This window comes from Centroberyx gerrardi, chromosome 6 (genome assembly GCF_048128805.1).
Source record: "Centroberyx gerrardi isolate f3 chromosome 6, fCenGer3.hap1.cur.20231027, whole genome shotgun sequence".
NCBI lineage: Eukaryota > Metazoa > Chordata > Actinopteri > Beryciformes > Berycidae > Centroberyx > Centroberyx gerrardi.
In genome coordinates this window covers 4,908,756-4,927,003 of record NC_136002.1, presented here as the reverse complement: position 1 = coordinate 4,927,003, position 18,248 = coordinate 4,908,756, and the positions used below count along the sequence as shown (strand labels likewise).

The 18,248-nt window shown below is 40.8% G+C and overlaps 1 protein-coding gene across 3 annotated transcripts in view; it reads left to right on the top strand.

Annotated features, from left to right (window-relative positions):
* Positions 1-9,847: 9,847 nt before the first annotated feature.
* cuedc1b (CUE domain containing 1b) overlaps positions 9,848-18,248 on the top strand; it is a 33,185-nt gene continuing 24,784 nt past the window's right edge. For 2 of the 3 annotated variants that reach the window (XM_071914378.2, XM_071914380.2), the window contains exon 1: positions 9,848-9,994. The gene's annotated coding sequence lies outside the window, so the exon portion shown is untranslated. Of the gene's footprint in view, positions 9,995-10,100; positions 10,172-18,248 lie in introns of those variants that run through there. The other variant, XM_071914379.2, reaches the window with a different exon arrangement.

The window sequence follows — 18,248 nt, the reverse complement described above, 5'->3', positions numbered from 1 at the left end:
CCCCTTACATAGTGTCCACCCGTTTAGTTCCTATTTCTCCCCACCCACCCGTTCCAGCTTCAGTAGTTTATGTTGTAGTACTACAGATAGTAGAGGGTGAGCCGGCTCATTGCAGCAGTGAACGCGACATGAGATGTGGAGTGGCGAGCCCTTTAGATCTCTTTTTTCTGATTCTTTAGTTTCTCTCTAGCCGCTGAAGGACAGTGTCAGGCTCGTAGAAGTGACCAGTTGAAAACGATTCGTCAACTCGGACGTCTGACTTCAAACATGGGTGACGCGTGACAACTTACTGTACCATAGGCATTGGAAACGAAATCGAAAAACGGAAGGGCGTTGCTGGTATTGTTCTTAAATGCTCTCCTATAGAGCAGATTTTGTTTTATATTCTTTTTTTTTCTATTTGTTATTTTAGCTGACTTATCAGTATTTAATAGTTTTATGTATTTTAAAGACTAAAAGTACAACAAAAGGGACAAAGGCTTCCATTTCCGGGGAGGGGGAGTGATATTTTGGAAAACAATATTTTGCTGATGGGGAGATGGTTCAGAGGCCATTTGGATGTATCGTACACAAATGCTTTTGACCCACCCACCCTCCCCATGTCTTTTCTCCATTTTAAAATTGCTGGAAAACAGACACTCCTCACTGCTGGATACTGTATACTGTATTTTTGATTTTCTGTGAGATTTGTTTTGGAATTTTTTGTATGTATTTAAATGAGGACATAACAGATCAAGGTACAGGAAAAACAAGGAGGAAATGTCTTGTACTGAAAGCATGTCCCCTTGGCTATGCCCTGAAAATGGCAGTATTATCAAAGGTCAAATAATTTTAAGTTTTGATTACTGAAGACGTTTTTTTTTTTTTTTTTTATGTAGAGGTCAAGAGAGCCACCTAGTGGCTTAGAAGACACTATGCTATAAAAGCGGTCCCAAAGTACACTTTTGTGATATGTTATGTTGGTTAGATGTTTTAGTTTTGTTAGAATAATTTATCCCCTTTGGTCTCTTATTGCAGGTATAGGATCCCATCGCTGTCAGTCTCGACTCAGGAAGCTTACTGAGAATAGTCTTTTAAAAGCAAGTTCACCAATTTACACACTTTGACCCTTTCTTTGTAAATATTAAACACTATTTTATTGCCTTTACCTGTGGGAGAGGGAACCTAGCTATCTGCCACAGGTTAGCAATGCAAGTACTTTATCACCACTGATGTGGCCGTCCATCCCTAAGAGGAGAGCGAAATGATCTGACATACTTTAAGCTGAGTTTTCTCCGTAGATCTCACTAGTATAGTAGCTCTGGGTGTTTTTTATCCTGGCAGCTTTTCATTACTGGACAAATAAGGCTGTAATCAGATAGGATGTTTTTTTTCTCTCCTGCTGAAATGCAAAGCTCAGCCGTAAGCATCACTAGTAACATAGGGAGCAAGAGCTCAAAGGGCAAGAGGAGTGTTACATCATTGAAAACACAAACTTTGACAAATTGTAAGTTAGCGAATTAGCTTTAGCTAGCTAACCTGAAGTAACAGAAGGGAAAACCTTGTTGAAAATAAAAATGGACAAGAGAAAGTTACGTCCACCTAGGAACAACCGACCACCGACAGGTTTATCATCTCCAAGAGCTCCACCTAGATAGAGCTATTTTATCATTGACCTAATGTGGCTAAAGTTGAGACATGTTTGACTTGGAGCGCCACAAAACGCTCCGTGTCCAATAGCGCCTGTCACAACCAAACCATTGAGAGTACTTGGGAAAAAAAGGTGCAGGCACATTCAAAAAAAGCGTCCTATGTGATCACAGCCTAAAACTGTTCCTGTGCCCAGGTTCCCAAACAGTCACGGAGTTTCCTGGCTTTGTGCGTCTTGGGAAACAGAACTAAATAAGAATGAAATGTAGAGCGGGGGGCATCGTCCAAATGCACCAGATGAAAGTCATAGTTTCTAGATGTGAAGCCTGTTTTCAGTAAAGGGCCTTTCTCAGTTCAGGGACTCCGAAGCACTTGCAGCAAACTGTAGTACGTGCACACTGCAGAAGAGTGGTACTCGGCGGGGCATTTCAGTTTGGTGGAATGAGAGAATGATGGGTGTTGAAGATATCTGGCCTTACGGTTCACCTGCCCACGTCTGCATTCTGGCAGCCGAGGTGTTTGAGGCCTTTGGTAGTATTGTATGCATGCCAACACTGTCATCCAAGGGAATTGCTCAAACGTGGAATGGCATTATGATCTTGGAAATGGATTCCCTTCCCATCAGTTTTTTAATGTTGCATGTGGACGACTGAGCTCGTCCAGTATAGGATTGAGTTCAAAAACTGTCATTAGAAGGCTAGTGACTTTTTTTTTTTTTTTATTGAAACAAAACACTAAAAAAAAAATTAGGTCGAAAGAAAGCGTGTGGTGTCATTTGTCCTTCTCCAGTGGCCGAAACAAGTGTGCCTGAACTACTTTGCAAGACTTTTCCACACTTCGATGCTTCCTCCTCTAGATGTGCTGTGATGGAGTTGTTTTGTGAAGGAAGCCTTCATCAATTCAGACGGCCGCAGGCCCGACGGGCCTGGCAACCAAACTATGTTCTGATTAGTTTGTTTTGTTCGGTAGTTTGTTTTTATCTCATGGTCGTGAAGTGATTCTATTCTACTTTCTAAACCGGCATCGTGATCGCGAACAACCTAGAAACATAAATTGGTTACTTTTTTTTTTTTTTTTGTAATACATGTATTATTGACATTTAACCATGTGCTTTAATTTGACTGCAACCTAATGTGAAAAACAAAACATTTCTTTGGCCAAATTATGCTTTGGAAGATGATTTTTTTTTTTTTTTAAAGCAATCTTCCCTGTATTTTTCATGATGAATTTGGCAGATATTGTGAAGGCAAATGAATGTATATCTTTGTACAAACCATTTAGTTCAGAGGACGTGTTAGTTATGATAGACACATGCAAGGAAAAAAAACAAGATAACCTTTTATAAATCTTTTTGTATTAGAACATTAACAATGGTAATTTTTTGTATATACGAAGACTAGGCTTTCTGATTAGCAGAAAGGTAAAACATTCCTACATTTTTTTTTAAATGTACGTCTGTCGAGAATAATTATGTAAACATGCGCAATGTTTTATGTGCCTTTTATTTGGGTTTGTCTAAATAAAAGAAAACGATAAAACATGATTGTGGACTGTCCATGCTGAGTCCCAGATTTAGGAGGAAAGTCAATACTGTATGCCTCATCCAACACTTGGAAAATAAATCTCCATTTTGACCCCCTGCACCCAAGACACTCCTCTAGATCAGAAAGGATGTGATAGTTTCTCACATTGGTTTTAGATGCTTTTTCTAGTTTTAGTTGACTTTTTTTTTTTTTCTTTTTTTTTGGAAAGCTGATCCGGTTAGTAAAGTCCCCGGTCTGTCTAGTTGTTTCTGATCTACAGGCTCCTCAGTGTCTTCACTGGCTCGCTGACTCACAGTTGGCCTGCTGACTATAGAAGTGCCTCTGTGACTGTTTGCATATTGGAGAGGATTGTGGGGTATTTTTGTGCCAAACCATGCTCTGTATGTGACAACAAAAAAAATATTTGGGTGTTTTTTCATTCTTTTACTTTAACTATTAAACTTGGAAACTTTGACGGGCTGCGTGAAGTTGTCTCTTTGCATGACATTTAGTGGGTTTTGCTTGGAATGCAAGATGAAACTTTATTGATCACCCTGGGGAAATACGATAGAAGCACACAACTAGAATATAAAAATAGCATGAAATAAAACATAAGAAATAAAATAGTATTTGAACAATTGTGGAGTTATGGAAAGGTATGCTGCTGCCAATTTCAACAGTAGGTTGTAAACCCATACGTATGGGAGAGAAATGGATTACTAACATTTATGGATTTAAAGGATAAGTTTGTACATTTTGGACCCATATATAATTTGTCTCTTACATACCTGTAGTACTTGGACCCGCAGAGAATATTGGCCCTAGAGTCAGTTGTCTGTTGAAACAGCGAGCTCCGTTGCCTCTTGCTGCTAATAATGAGTCCAAATGGGGTTTGTCAAAATATCTAAAAAAACAAGCACAGATCCTGCACAGACCCACGGCACCTGTGTTCAATTCAATGCACTGAAGCATTACGACACTGGTATCGGTTAAATAATTCCACTAACGTCACTTAAATACCACAGGAAATAACGTTACCTAACGTTAAAGTTTATAGGGCAACGTGGAGAGGATGTGGATGTATGTAAATTAACGGCAGAGAAGCAGGGCCCAGTGTGTGCGGGAGCAATGCTCGGCGCGAGACGTTTATCAATTAAATTACCTATTCCACCAATGTCACATACCACAGGTAATAACGTTACCCAATGTTAAGGTTTGCAGGACAGCAGAAGATGTGGATGTCTGTAAATTGACGGCGAAGATTGAGGCTCGTGTGAGATCCAGTATGGCATTATTAGTATGGGAGTCAATGTGGGATTTAGCCCGTAGGCAAGAGGCCATCTCTTACGGCCCTGCTCCACTACAGCCATCGGGCATCAGGCATTGCCATCAGCCGTCAGCCATCGAAGGAATAATTCCTTTACCAGCACTGAAAGATGCTCCACTGCTCGCTTTGTGTTGCGTTGCGTCCGATGGCTGCGTCCAAGCTAAAAAATCGCCCAGGTTCAATTCTCAATGGCTGACGCACGCGTTCTCCCTCATTGAAATAAAGTTGAATTGATTGTTTTCTGGTGTATCCATTCAAAAGTCAACACGCTCTGTGGAGCAGGAAGAACGTCACATTGGCGCAACGCTGATGGCAACGCAACGCTGGTAGTGGAGCTCTAACGTTCTCACGAAGCGTTACTTGACTGACTGACTGACTGGCTGACCTGAATTTGCCTCGTGATAAACTCTGCTGCGCTGTGGGAAAAAACAGTCTGTGATAACGATATTGCGACCAACTGATGTATTTATATCCACAGCCTGGAAAACAGCAGCACTGCACCATTTCCACTCAGTAGATAGTTTCCTACCAAACTCTACTGTTTACAATCTGACCTGATCGTTTTCAAAACTAGATCACTCCGCCAGTAATGCACTTTCACCCCACAGCAGTCTGCGCTGCAGCACAGGAAAATAGTGCTGTGATTTCTTGATTAGTGAAAGTGTGCGTAATGGTGGAATTATGTCATGTTTACTCTCAACTCCCCTGTGGAGCCTACAAATGGCTTTTTTTGAGATATTTTGACAAACAGTTTGGACTCATTGTTAGCAGCAAGAGGCAACAGAGCTCGCTGTTTCAACCGACAGCTGACTCTGGAGCCAATATTGTCTGTGGGTCCAAGTACTACAGGTATGTAAGAGACAAATTATATATAGGTCCAAAATTGCCAAACTTATCCTTTAACATGTTACTAATACCTGTGATGTAAGTATGACGTTTCTGTCATGTGCTGTTCTTGAGATATTATGTTCCCAAGAATGTTAGACGCCACCGTGACGACATGATGTCCTGCATACCTTGTAGGCTACATAAAAAAAAAAGTTTTGTTATAGACTTAATTTAAAATGGATTGAATTTATTTTATTTATTTTTTTTCTAATCTACACACAATACCCCATAATGACAAAGCCAAAACACGTTTTGATTTTTTTTTGTGTAAATTTATTAAAAATAAAAAACTGAAACATCTCATTTATATAAGAATTGTATTCAGACCCTTTGCTGTGACACTCCAAAAGTCCACCTGTGGCAAATTCAATTGATTGAACATGATTTAGAAAGGCACACACCTGTCTATATAAAGCCCCAAACATCACAGTGCATGTCAGAGCAAAAACTAAGCCATAGGCTGATTATCAATATGCGTTCTTGTGCATTCTTGTGTCCTCCATGATGTGTTTTACGTAATATATAACCGCCGAAGTGTGATTCCAAAACAAAAGAACGATAGATGACTAATAGAAAACCCAGAAGTTTCCTGGCCAACCTCAAAATATCGAGGATGCATCAGATGGTGACTTGACCAACGAGAACGCATTGAAAGACCCAAGATTCATTGCGACAACGGCGCATCACGTCCGAGCAGTAAGAGACCTCCAAGATAGAATTGTGTCGAGGCATAGATCTGGGAAAGGGTATAAAATAATTTCTAAAGCATTTAAAGTTCCCATCATTGTGAAATGGAAGACGTTTGGAACCACCAAGACTCTTCCTAGAGCTGGCCGTGGGCCTTGGTCAGGGATGTGACCAAGAATCCAGTGGCCACTCCAACAGAGCTTCAGAGTTCCTGTGCAGAGATGGGAGAACCTGTCATAAGGACAACCATCTCTGCAGCACTCCATCAGTCATGTCTTTATGGTAGAGTGGCTAGTAGACAAAAGCCACTCCTGAGTAAAAGACATATGAAAGCCTGCCTAGAGTTCGCCAAAGGCACTTAAAGGACTCGGAGAGCATGACGAAAAGATTCTCTGGTCTTATGAGATAAAGATTTAACTCTGGCCTGACTGCAAAGAGCTACGTCTGGTGAAAACCAGGTACCGCTCATCCCCTAATACTATCCATAGGGTGAAGCATGGTGGTGGCAGCATCATGCCAGAAAACCTGCTCCAGAACACACACAACCTCAAACTGAGGTGAAGACCAAGCTGGAGTTTGCGAGGACCTGCGAGGAAGAATCCAATTCCAGGTGTGCAAAGCTGGTAGAGGCATACCCAAGAAGACTCAAGTCTGCAATTGCTGCCAAAGGCTCTTCTTGAGATTATGCTGCAATCCATTGTACTCGGAACTCGGAGAAAAGCGACTTGCGACACGGAGAAGTGCAACAGAACGGTCGTTCAAGTCGGAGTTCCCAGTCGGATATTCAGGCAAGATTCATTCCAACCTAGTTCTCCCACATAAACACAGCTGACGTCACAGCAGTATGGCGGGACACACGGTGAAAAGTAAACTGAATTCCCTTTGCATCAATTTGTACTTAATAAAACTTGATTTTACTTGATATGATTAGTTTTTGTGTTATGAAAACGTGTTGTAACAACTTTGTACTTTCCATTTGTAACGTAATTCAGTTGACTTGTGCTTTGTTACTAGATTGCTATAGAGCATTGCGAGATAGCTAACGTTAACATTAGTAGGCAAAGGGTGTTGCATCGATGTTTTCCTGAGCAGACACACTAGAACGTATTTAGATCGGAAGCCGGTAATTCCAACTCGGAACTATCGACTTCCGACTTCCAATGGAATGCAGCATTAGCATGGAATTTTTACAACCACTAGAGGGTGACAGAAACCGCAACATATTTGTAAACACACACAGCAAAGCTACTGGGCGACGGAAGCCCTTAAGGACAAACCGTGCATAAAGGCTAATGGCTAAAATAAATGTACCTACGGAGAAGTGTTGCCGCTCACCAGACTCGCTTTGCCAGATTTTTCTCCCGCTGAAGGTTACATGTCCCACAATGACAAGTGAAGAGGTAGGTAGCAAGTTTACAAGTTTAACAAGTTTACTCGCTCGCTTCATCGATTCTGCCATTACGAGAATTTTTTTTCAGGGATGGGAGGGGGAGAGCGCCGCTGTTAAACAGCAAGGACAAGCTAGAGAGAGAGCAAGAGACAAGCAAGAGACAAGCTAGTTTTTAAAAAAGGAAAAGCTACTGGATGGGTCGGGAGGAGCTTCGATTCGGTCCGACTTTGACAACAAGCTTTAGAAAAGAGGTGAAAACAACAACACAGCTGGCCCGAGTGTGTGGCTATTTGTTTATATCATTACGTCTCAAAAAAATCTCCACATAGCACACTTAGCTTCAGGATTGGTTATAGGGTCTGAAATCGCTTATTGCAGGTTTAATCTAATACAAGTTCTATAATTTTAAGTTCAACACTATCAGTGCTAATGTAAGTATAAACTTGGTTCAAAAAAATGACTTTCTTACCTGAAAATCTGTTTTTTCATGGTGCAGATGAGATCAGGAAGGAAGTGGGTGTGTACAGTAGTATGTGACTATCTTATCCCTGATTGGTGGAACTGGTGTTGTTACCCCATGTTACAACCATCCCTGGTCTCCCCTATATGCCGAAAGTGTGTAGCATGTAGACTAGGCCTATGCCCATAATCCTTAATGTTGGTCTTGGGGTTTTGGACCAAACAGTTGAATTAAGCCTAATTTCTAAACAGACAGAGATTGAAATTCTCTGGTTCTGTTTAAATGATATTAGCCTCATCATATCTATAGGTAGAGAACCGTTGTAAGAAGGTTGTTTACAGCAGTGGTACAAGCCTAAAGAACCGTTTTCTGTTGCTATAAAGTTAACTAAATAAAATAAAATAATGCTACACTGGCACTATATAGTCCGTGATGTAATGAGAAATTAAAAGGTTGTATGACCTCCAGTCGCAATCATCAGAAGGCAAAACAACAACAACAAAAAACACCAGTATGTACAAAATCAATTCGGCTATGTTTTCAGAAAAGCACAATTGCTTTTTTTTTAATGTTATCTTCAAAGGCCATTAGTTTGGTACTATCTGGTATGATGTCAGCCTACAAAGGTGGTAAACTGAGTTTAGGTGGGTTTACCCTCCACTAGATTTCTGTACGCTATAGCCTATGCTATCTAAATAACTATTTATTTAACATATTCGTCTCTCAGAGGAAAATAAAAAGCCTTTAAAATGAGGTGCTGCAGATTAAAATCCATGTCATTTTTTCCAATTTCCCATCCATTTGAGGCCAGACTGATACCGCTTGTCTCGGTGTATTTCATTCATCTGCTGGACGGCTGTTTAAAGGACCTGGTAGGCCTCTGAAGCTGCGTCAAGCTTGACACACTTAGACACAGTAACACCGGAACTAAGACGATTTGGTCTTCAAAATAAAAGCGCAAAATTTGTCTCACTGAAAAAACAAGAAAAGTGATGTAGTGTACATAACAAAATTCGTATTAAAATACTCAGTGTATTTTAATTACATCAAATATGGAGTGAAACTAATTGTTAAATAGATTTGTTTTGTTTTGCAAAATGTCATTTTTACAGTATTTTCAACAGGACATTTTTCTGTACTGGATACCTGTCCAGATTGTAGATAATTATCACAACCATATTAGAGACTATTTAAGTCCAAGGTATTAATTGAGAGAGTAAGTTAAATTCTACCTACTGGCAGCAAAATGGCGGCCGGGACCAGCTTAGCCATTTAGTATTGAGGAAAAAAAGTAAAAAGTAAAGAACAGGTGGATGCAGTGTAAACATTTCCCCTCAAGTGGCGGGCTTTGTTGCCATACAAGGCTGATTCAATGTGTGATGGTCAGTGGTGGGAAGAGTACTAGAATGTCCCACTCAAGTAGCAGTACTGTTATGCTGCTGATATTTTACTTAAGTAGAAGTAAACATAATGTTGTAAAAATCTACTTAAGTAAAAGTAAAAAGTAGTTAATTTACGTTGTTAGCTGTGATCTTTTCCATGTGATTTTAAAAGGACGAGAGGACAGAATTCAAAGTAGATTATTTTAACTGGAAACATTAGAAATTAGAAAATAAAGTGCACAAACAAAGTAAAGCCAGATTACTCTGGTCTTTTTTGCTGACTGACCGTTCACTATGAATGGCTCCACATTTTTCCACGATTTGTCAATTTATGATTGTGCTGATGGAGAGCCACATAATTACTAACGGATGTGATTTAAAATGTAGTGAAGTACAACACTTCCGTAAAAACATACTTAAGTAAAAGTAAAATGATTGACTTCTGAGTCTCATTTTATTATTAAGTGTTTTATTTTGAAGGTTATGACCGGAAGTCCTATATTATATTCTGGCTAACTTGACACTGGTGGCCTCACACTGCTGGTTGAATTTCCATGGCAGTGCTCCTGGTGTGGTGAGGGACAGTCTCCTCCTGGTTCCCATTACAATGAGAAAACACACCGTCCCGCTGCTCCGCTGTGTTTCTGCTCGACACTTTACCGGACTGTGGATATTATCTGTTCAACTGGACCATCTGCTCCTCTGTCAGTGAGTAACCCTAACATTACTCCATTGTTTTTCCAGCCTGGAAGGACGTGTTTGACAATATCACAGCCTTGTCTTGAGCTGGCTTGGAGATTTAGCCTAGTACGTTAACTCCTCTTTGCAGACAGCAATACAGCGATGGAAAAGTGCAGCAGTATACACCTTTAACACTGAAAATGGGTAACGTGTAAGATTTTTGTCTTGCACCGCGAAGGTTTTGCCCTATTGTAGGTTGAATGCTGGTATTGACAATCACTAACCGAGGCCTTCTGGTTGACAATTCACTGTCCGGAGCACTTTGTCTGTCGGCTGTGAATAGTTAGCTTAAACCAGCCAAATCGTATTTAACCAAAGGTTGCAGCTATTGCACAATATAGTATGGTTTTAAACTGCGTATGGGTGACATTTAATATGGTTTAAATCAATGTTTGACACTTCTGAGTTGGCTACTAGCTGAGGAGTAGCTATAGTAGCTAGTTAGCAGCGACCTAGCCCCAATACGTGCTTGTTCTTGTATTGAGAGAACCGTACGCCAAACTCGCTTCAAAAAGTGAGAATTTAATGTGACCTTGCTTATCGGCGAAGTTGCGTAACTGGTAGAACATTATTAAATATATTTTGCTAATCCTTAGTATCCACTCTTGAATTCGGCATACATCCGATCCACCAAGCAGCAAGTATTTTAATAAAACGTAAACTTTTTAGAATTGGTGCGCCTGCTATCACCACGTCCCTCTCCGACCAAAATACACCGTAGTGGTGGTAGCGAGCAGAGTAAACCACTTCGAAAAGTTGAATTTTGAATAAAATAAAGCACTGCTTGGTCGATCACTTATATGCCGAATTTACCTGAAAACTACAATGATTATAAAAAGCTCTTGAACCATGCTCTAACCTTTGTACACATTTGCACCGATAAGCAAGGCAGCTTGAATTGCCAGATTTTGAATGAACTTTGGGGTAAAGTTCTCTCCATACAAAAGAGAACGGAACGTACCGTTGCTAACAGCGACCCAACAATGTAAAAGAGCTAGCTGTTAGGTGGCTACTAGTAGTAGCTAGCGTTAGTAGCGCTTTAGCTTAGCCTGCAAAATATGTTGATGTGATTCATCATAATATGAAAATGTTAGGGAATATACCCACTAGCGTAATATTCATAAGCAGTGATGTAGGTAGATGAAACGGAAGGTGAACTATAACGTCCAGTTGGCGAGCATCATAAGACAAACAACCACCAATATGAACAAACATCAGTATTTTCAGAAAAGCTTTTTCTTTAAAGACCCTGTCTTCATATAAGTCACATCAGTGATAGTATTTACCATGGTATGTTCAGTGAATTTACATCATAAAATGTTTTTGTCCAACTAATAAGGTGGATAAACTCTATTCCACATCTAAAAAGGTGGGTAAACGGAGTTAAAATGGGTTTACCCTCCACATACAGTTACTGTTTAAGCTAGGGTAGGCAACTTTCTTTTTGTATTATTTGGAGAAAATTCCGTAACACCTTTTCAGCTATTAGTAATTCAAATGGTCTGAGAGAAGACCGGGCCTCTGTGATAGCACCTGCCTCTGTTTTCACGCTCTCCAAAGTGTTCGTGTTCGCCAGTGTTCGGCTACTACTGTGTACGTATTCTAACCTAGTCCCAACAGCCTCTAGGTGGCGCTGTTATTCATTTCTATTCATACACTTTAACTATACTACTCTAAATGCGAACGATATAAACCCTTGGCAGAAAGTTGACAGCGGCTGGTCAAAATTGGTTTCTGATATGATCCTTCCTCTTGCCGATATTAAAGACGCATAACTGTAAAGAAAAATCACTCAAAAATCCCCATTTTGTTAGGGTTCACCAATACAGGCTTTTGAAGGCCGATGTCGATTCTGATAATCTTGTATCAAAGCTGCCGATAGCTAAATTTTTCAGTAGTAGGGATACTCTGGGATACATTACTGCCTTTTTAAACGAAGAATTCATTTACACAAAACATTATTGAACAATGAAAAAAATAAATACAGTGTGCAAAGAAAATTAAATGTCATGTCAGGTTTTGCAGACATTTCATGCAGCTGTGGTCAGGAGGAACCTCCATTATATCAGAGTTGGACGACATGAGTGGCTGTTATCTGATATTTAATATAAGGCTAATATTGGCCACATATATTGGTCTAACCCTAGTTTTAATATCTATTTCGGGCATTCAGCCAAGCCCGGTTATGAATAATGCTTAATGGCTATTGACCATACAGCAATGGCATCACTTTCAGTTTCTTCCACAATTTGATTGCCCATTAATACAAGGCTTAGGAGCCAGGAACACAGTAGTAACCACAACCGCAGATTGCTCATGCAGCGCTAGCTTAGATGGATGCGCCTGTCAAATTGACTTTGTGTTCCGAACTAGTGTGTATTAGGGTTGGGCCATATGACCTGAAATCCATATCATGATTTATTGTCACATTTGCCTCTAATGATTAATGAAACAAGAATTTGTTTCTATTTTTTACCTTGATGCACAAATGTTTCATTCTCCATTAGTGTCATAGTCATTAGTGTCTAGTTGTAACTAACATTCGCCTGGATAATAGGATTCACACTCCCAACTTTATGTTCAACATAAAACAGACCAGGGTCAGAAACTGTGTCCCCAATAATTTGGATTAGCCTTTTTTGCGTTTCATCCTGTTCACATTTTGTTTGTTGAATTTGGAGCGTATTATGGCGGATTCTTTCTAGGAGAGAAAAATTTAGCGTTTTTGATCAGAAAACAATCGCAGCCTGAAGCAGCAGAAAATGTTTGCACCCTGCAGCCAACAGTAGAAAAAATGCAGACCCCCACCCAAACCACTGGACCAACAACAACTAAAACAACCAATATGGTAAAAAAAATCTCAACAACGGAGGGGTGCAAGATGGACTGGTTGGGGACAGAGATGGGAAAATGGCACCATCCTCTTATGTAAGGCTGCCAGTTTTCAGCAGTGGGAAAGAAGTTAAAACAAATGTTAGTGCTAAAAATTGAGTGTTTATTTGCCAATATGAAATGCAAATGTATTATTTTATAGTTAAAAAATAGTTATCCCTAAAAATCATATCAAGGGGGCAAAAAGTGACTTCATAGGCTTACCAAGTGCAGCCTGCTTTTGACCAATTCTTAATTTTATTGTGCTGAATTTTAAACAGGCCTAGCCAAGGCCCTATCAACTATTTGTATGTAATATTAACTAGATTCTTTAAAAGGACATGCAAAACAAGATCCAAACAACACCACAGGGTGCTGTTATTTTTTACCTGTTCGTTAGGAGGATTTTATCATGGTGATTGAGAGCATGCATGTCTCATTGTTTTTTACATGGAAAATGTTTTGATAGGTAAGACATGGGATCTGAAATTGTCACCCACCAAGCACCACATGGCAGTCAAATTAGTCTTTGGTCTTTGATTTGGAGAAATCAAAAAGTGTCACCTGCCACTCTGATTGCTACTTTTTTGAGACGATAACATTTGGTTCGGTTATATAAAGTCTTTGGTCTTTACCTGTTCTCAGCCTTTGAAGTTATGATTCAAAATGCTTTGCGGTCATTTCAGTTCTGCTGCACTTTGTGGTGAATTACGAACCTGATCCATTGTATAAGTGACTGGGCAAGTTTTAAACGCGCAGTAGCTGATTCTATACAGGAAACAGCATTGAGAAAAATTATTCTAAGCACCTAAATTATTTGACTTTACCAGCCCTTGGCAGGTGAGCCAAAAAGTCTCATTTATCTCTGTGTGGCCTCCATACCTGGCTATGTTGCTCATAATGAGGCATCTTGTCAGCGTTTCTGTGATTCCATTAACACATCAACACAGCCCCTGTGTCTGCATAAGGACACAGGACAAAGCTGCTAATGATGGCGATGGCACGACGACGCGAATCGGGTTCCTAACTCGTCTTTGATCGACACTTGTCCCTGCCAGCTGGTGCCACTCCCTTCTTCTTCAGCAGGTTTTCCCAGCTCGCGTTTAGCTGCTGACCCGCTGCTTGGCCTCTCCCAGGGTATGCTGGGAAACGGCAGACGGCCCAGAGCGAGGCCCATCTGGACACTCCCCATCACCGCCATCCACCAGTGCAGCCCTCTCCCCTGTCCCAGAAGTCTCTTGTGTGTATTTATACAAGATTGAATAGGGCTATTGGTCTGGTGGATGCTTGTCTTTCAGACTGCCTCTGCTACATCTATAGGGCTTTTTCACTATACACTATGCATCAATCACAGTGCTTTCAATAAAGCTCTGTAACCATGGTAGGAAAACATCCCAAGGGGAGCTAGTCATTGAAATTCTAGACTGTTGTAGCTTTTGACAGGATTTTTGCCTCCCCTGATTCTTTCTTGACTTAAACACCCGTCCAAAATATAATTCTGATACGGACAAATGCTTGCAAAATGCTCGAAATTCAGACATAGTTTCCATCTAAACTGCACGCTGCTCTTTGCTGAGGCGCTGGAAAGAGCAACCGGGGGTTTGAACAATTTTCTTTTGATGTGTAAAATGAGATCCATGAATGTGTGCGTATTTGATGTGTGAACTGTAGTGATTTTGGCTGCACAAAGTCCATCAGTCCGTTCCCTCTGTGCGGCAGATGGCTCAGCAAGGCGGCCTGCTCCAGTCATCGCCATTATTAGTTTTATAGCATGTGTTCAGACAGACGCAGCAGAATCGCACATTATGCTCGACATTGCAGACAGCGATGTGCCCCCCACCCCTTCTCTGTCTCTCGCTCTCTCTCTCTTGCTCTCTCACTTTCTTCTCCCTTCTTTGTTTCTCTTCCTCTTCTCAAAACCAGGTCAGTGAGCAGGAGGATTATGGGTCGTCAGCATAGTCACAGGCTTGGGTTCATTGCTGGGCACTATGGGTTTTCTGTATTCTTATTGGTAACAAATGACCACCATAATTGGTTCAGGTCCAGTCTGCCTGGATATTTTTGACTCTCTACCCCAACGACCCAGAATATTTCACGGCAGTTATATTTTTTCACGAGGGCGTCATGGTGTCTCAGTGGTTGGCACTGTGTCCTCACTAGGGGTGCAGTGGTACAGGACTTAACGGTTCGGCACGCCCTACCAACCGAACAGTTGTAGCCTATGTCTTGCTAAGCGCGTATGGGGAACTTGAATTCAAAACGGCATATATGTATTGCTTTATTACTCCATAAATTACTGAGGAGCGTGCCATTCCCATCAGATTCCAGAATACATCTATTTGTAATTTATGAATCGCATAGCATCGATCTGGATGGTAACATTACTAGAACTGACGTGGGAGTTTGCTGAAAAACAGTACAGGTAACTATTACTCCTGCAGGGACGTGCGCTCTGTAATAATCACAGATAAACTTGATTGGTAACGGGATGGAAATCACTGAATGACTTCAGTAAAAAACGACATTACCAGACCTCCTCTAGTAATAAGACTGCTGTCCAGACAGGGCCAGTGATTTTCTCTGGCTACCCAGCAAGGTTAGCTAAAAACACTGTTTACATTCTGGGGCATATCATTTTATAAATCCTCTTGCACAGCCGCGAGAGGGTGCACACAAGTACAAATCACAGATTGTAGCTTTAACTTTGAATAAGCTGCACTTATCCAAATGGAGTGGACATTTATTTTTATTTATGATTTGAGAAACCAGTATTTACTTTTGAGAGTACATCTGCAGCAATACTACCATAGTTATTTTTTGGAATTTCTTTATGTCTGTATTTATGAAAGTGTTGACGATATGCAAGTATTTGTGTGCCTTATTTTGTCATGAGCCACTGTTTACATTTTTCTAAATAAATGGAAAGCTATGTTATTTTTTTCCTTTTTTTTTCCTACTGTACCGAAAACATACTAAACCGTTACCCAAAACCGTGACAGAACCCCTAGTCCTCACAGCCAGAAGGTTGCAGGTTCGATTCCCGCTCCTTTTTTTGCGTGCTCTCCTCGTGTTCTCCGGGGTTTTCTCCTGTCAATCAGTGAATTGAAGACTCTGCATTGGTCCATCGTGTCTGTGTATCTGTGTTAACCCTGTGATGGACTGGACCTGTCCAGGGTGTCCCAGTGCATGCTGGGATAGGCTCCAGCACCCCAACACTTCAAAGAGCGATAAGCGGGTAATGAAAATGAATGAATCAATATAGTTCTCACTGCTTTGAGCCTGGATAAGTGGGCCCAACTATAATATCACAGGAAATATCATCTAGTTTTTGCTAACACAGGGAACGCGCAATGAATGTAACCTATGGAATGGAAATGAGCAGCCTGCACTGTTGGGGGGAGCTTATGGTTTGTAATGTACAGGGAGCACCTGGCAATACATTAGTTGGCAAGACTCTACCACTTGGGGTAGAGCTGCGTAAAAGGCAGCCAATAAGGAGCCTGTTTGATACAGAGCCATTGTTTTGTTTTGTTTTGCTTTGCTTTGATTGGCTGATGGTCAGAGATAGTGTATGGTGACCAGCAGGGACAAATATGTTGAATAATATGTATGAATGAATATGTGTGCTTGAAAACGACGTGATTTTCGTGTTTTTGTTGTTGAACAGGGATCCACTTTGCTCACTAGCGCTACTAGTAGCTCAAAACTCTATTGTTAATCTTTAAGTCTTCTCTGGGTGGCATTAGTATTACAAGGGGAGGTCAGTAATTTGATTTTGCCCGTGCGCACCAGTTAGAGAGAGACGGTAAAGGCGGTTTGACCCCATTGACCTAACTACAGTGATGCTCCATTGGTACAAAGTGGCCTTATAGTACGATTCACTACGTTTTGGTGCTGCACACCAAGGTGCACAGATTAACATATCATAGAGAAACAGGCTATATCTTGGCTAGCAGCATAATGTAGGTATTACTTTTTTACAATTCGGCTAATGGGTAGGAGGATGGCTGTTTAGGGTAATTGCCTCAGTTCTTAATGGTACATCTGGAAAGTCATTGCCCATTCACTTAAAGCATGACTAAAAGCCTCCGTATCCTATCTTCTGCATCCTGTCTCCATATTTCCATGTTCCCCCCATGGCTGCTAAAAGCCTGAGTGCTAGGCCACATATTCTAGCCAGACACGACAGATTGCGTGTGATTTATTAAAATATCTCGCTATCATGGGCTCTTGGCTCCACGTCCCTGTCACTTCTGTCATCCTGCTGCCAGGGCGTTATGCTTGGCGCTGGAGGTGCATCATGAACAAGGTGTAAATTATGCCACCTCAGTGAGTGGAATACCTCCCTTTTCATCAGGACAGCCTTTTTATCTGCCTTTGATGACAATGTACCAGCTGTGCATGGTAGATAATTTGGCTGTTTTTTTCCTGTCTCATACCTCTACATTTTTGAGTTATATTACCATGTTCCCAATTTATAATTACTATTAGAAATGTTGATTTGTGGTATATCGTGCTTAGGCTTGTTGGCCCTTGTAAAAGTTCCTTCATCTTATACAATTATTGTTTCATTTCATGCCCGCATTTAATTTAATTCAGGCAATAAGAAACAGTACATGGCCTTGATCGTGACGCGGACAGACTATGAGCTGTTATGCACCACATCAATTCACCAGCATGATGCTGTTGATCAAGGAAAATTGTGGTCTTATACAGAAAAATATCACCCATCTCCCGTGAGGTTCCAGCTGGATGCAGACTACTTTGATTGGGCCTTTTGCTAAGAGATCTACAATGAAGGATTTTGAGTGGTCTCCGTGTTTTGCTTTTGTCGAGGAAGTCTGTCTTCCTGTTATGTGACCTCCTCATTCCTACTTCCTGTTCTGTGATTTAGAGCCTCCCCTATGGCACCAAAGACTCATAAAATCAATGACTGGTAGGCCTAATTGTTTCCTTTGGGGATTATCAGATTTCATTCTTGAGAAATGTTTCCATTGATCATCAGCTACGCTTAAAAGCTATTGAGTGTTAGGATTAGACGGTAGCCTAATAATTTGCCTACATAGGGTGCACTGAAACAGATCATTGAAAATCTGACTGCTGAAGGGCTTGCACTTAAAACTTAAAAAGTGTGGGTAAAAAAAAGTTCACCCTCTGAAACCCCTATCCTGTTAGCTATCATCAATCTGCTATGTTCACTGCATTCCAGGAGTTACTTTGTGGTGGAGTTAAGTAATTCACTTTTTTTTTTAATGTTTGTACTAGGGGTGTAACGGTACACGTATTCGTACCGGACCGTTTCGGTACAGGACTTTAGGTACGGTGCAGATGTGTACCGAATGCAATCTTA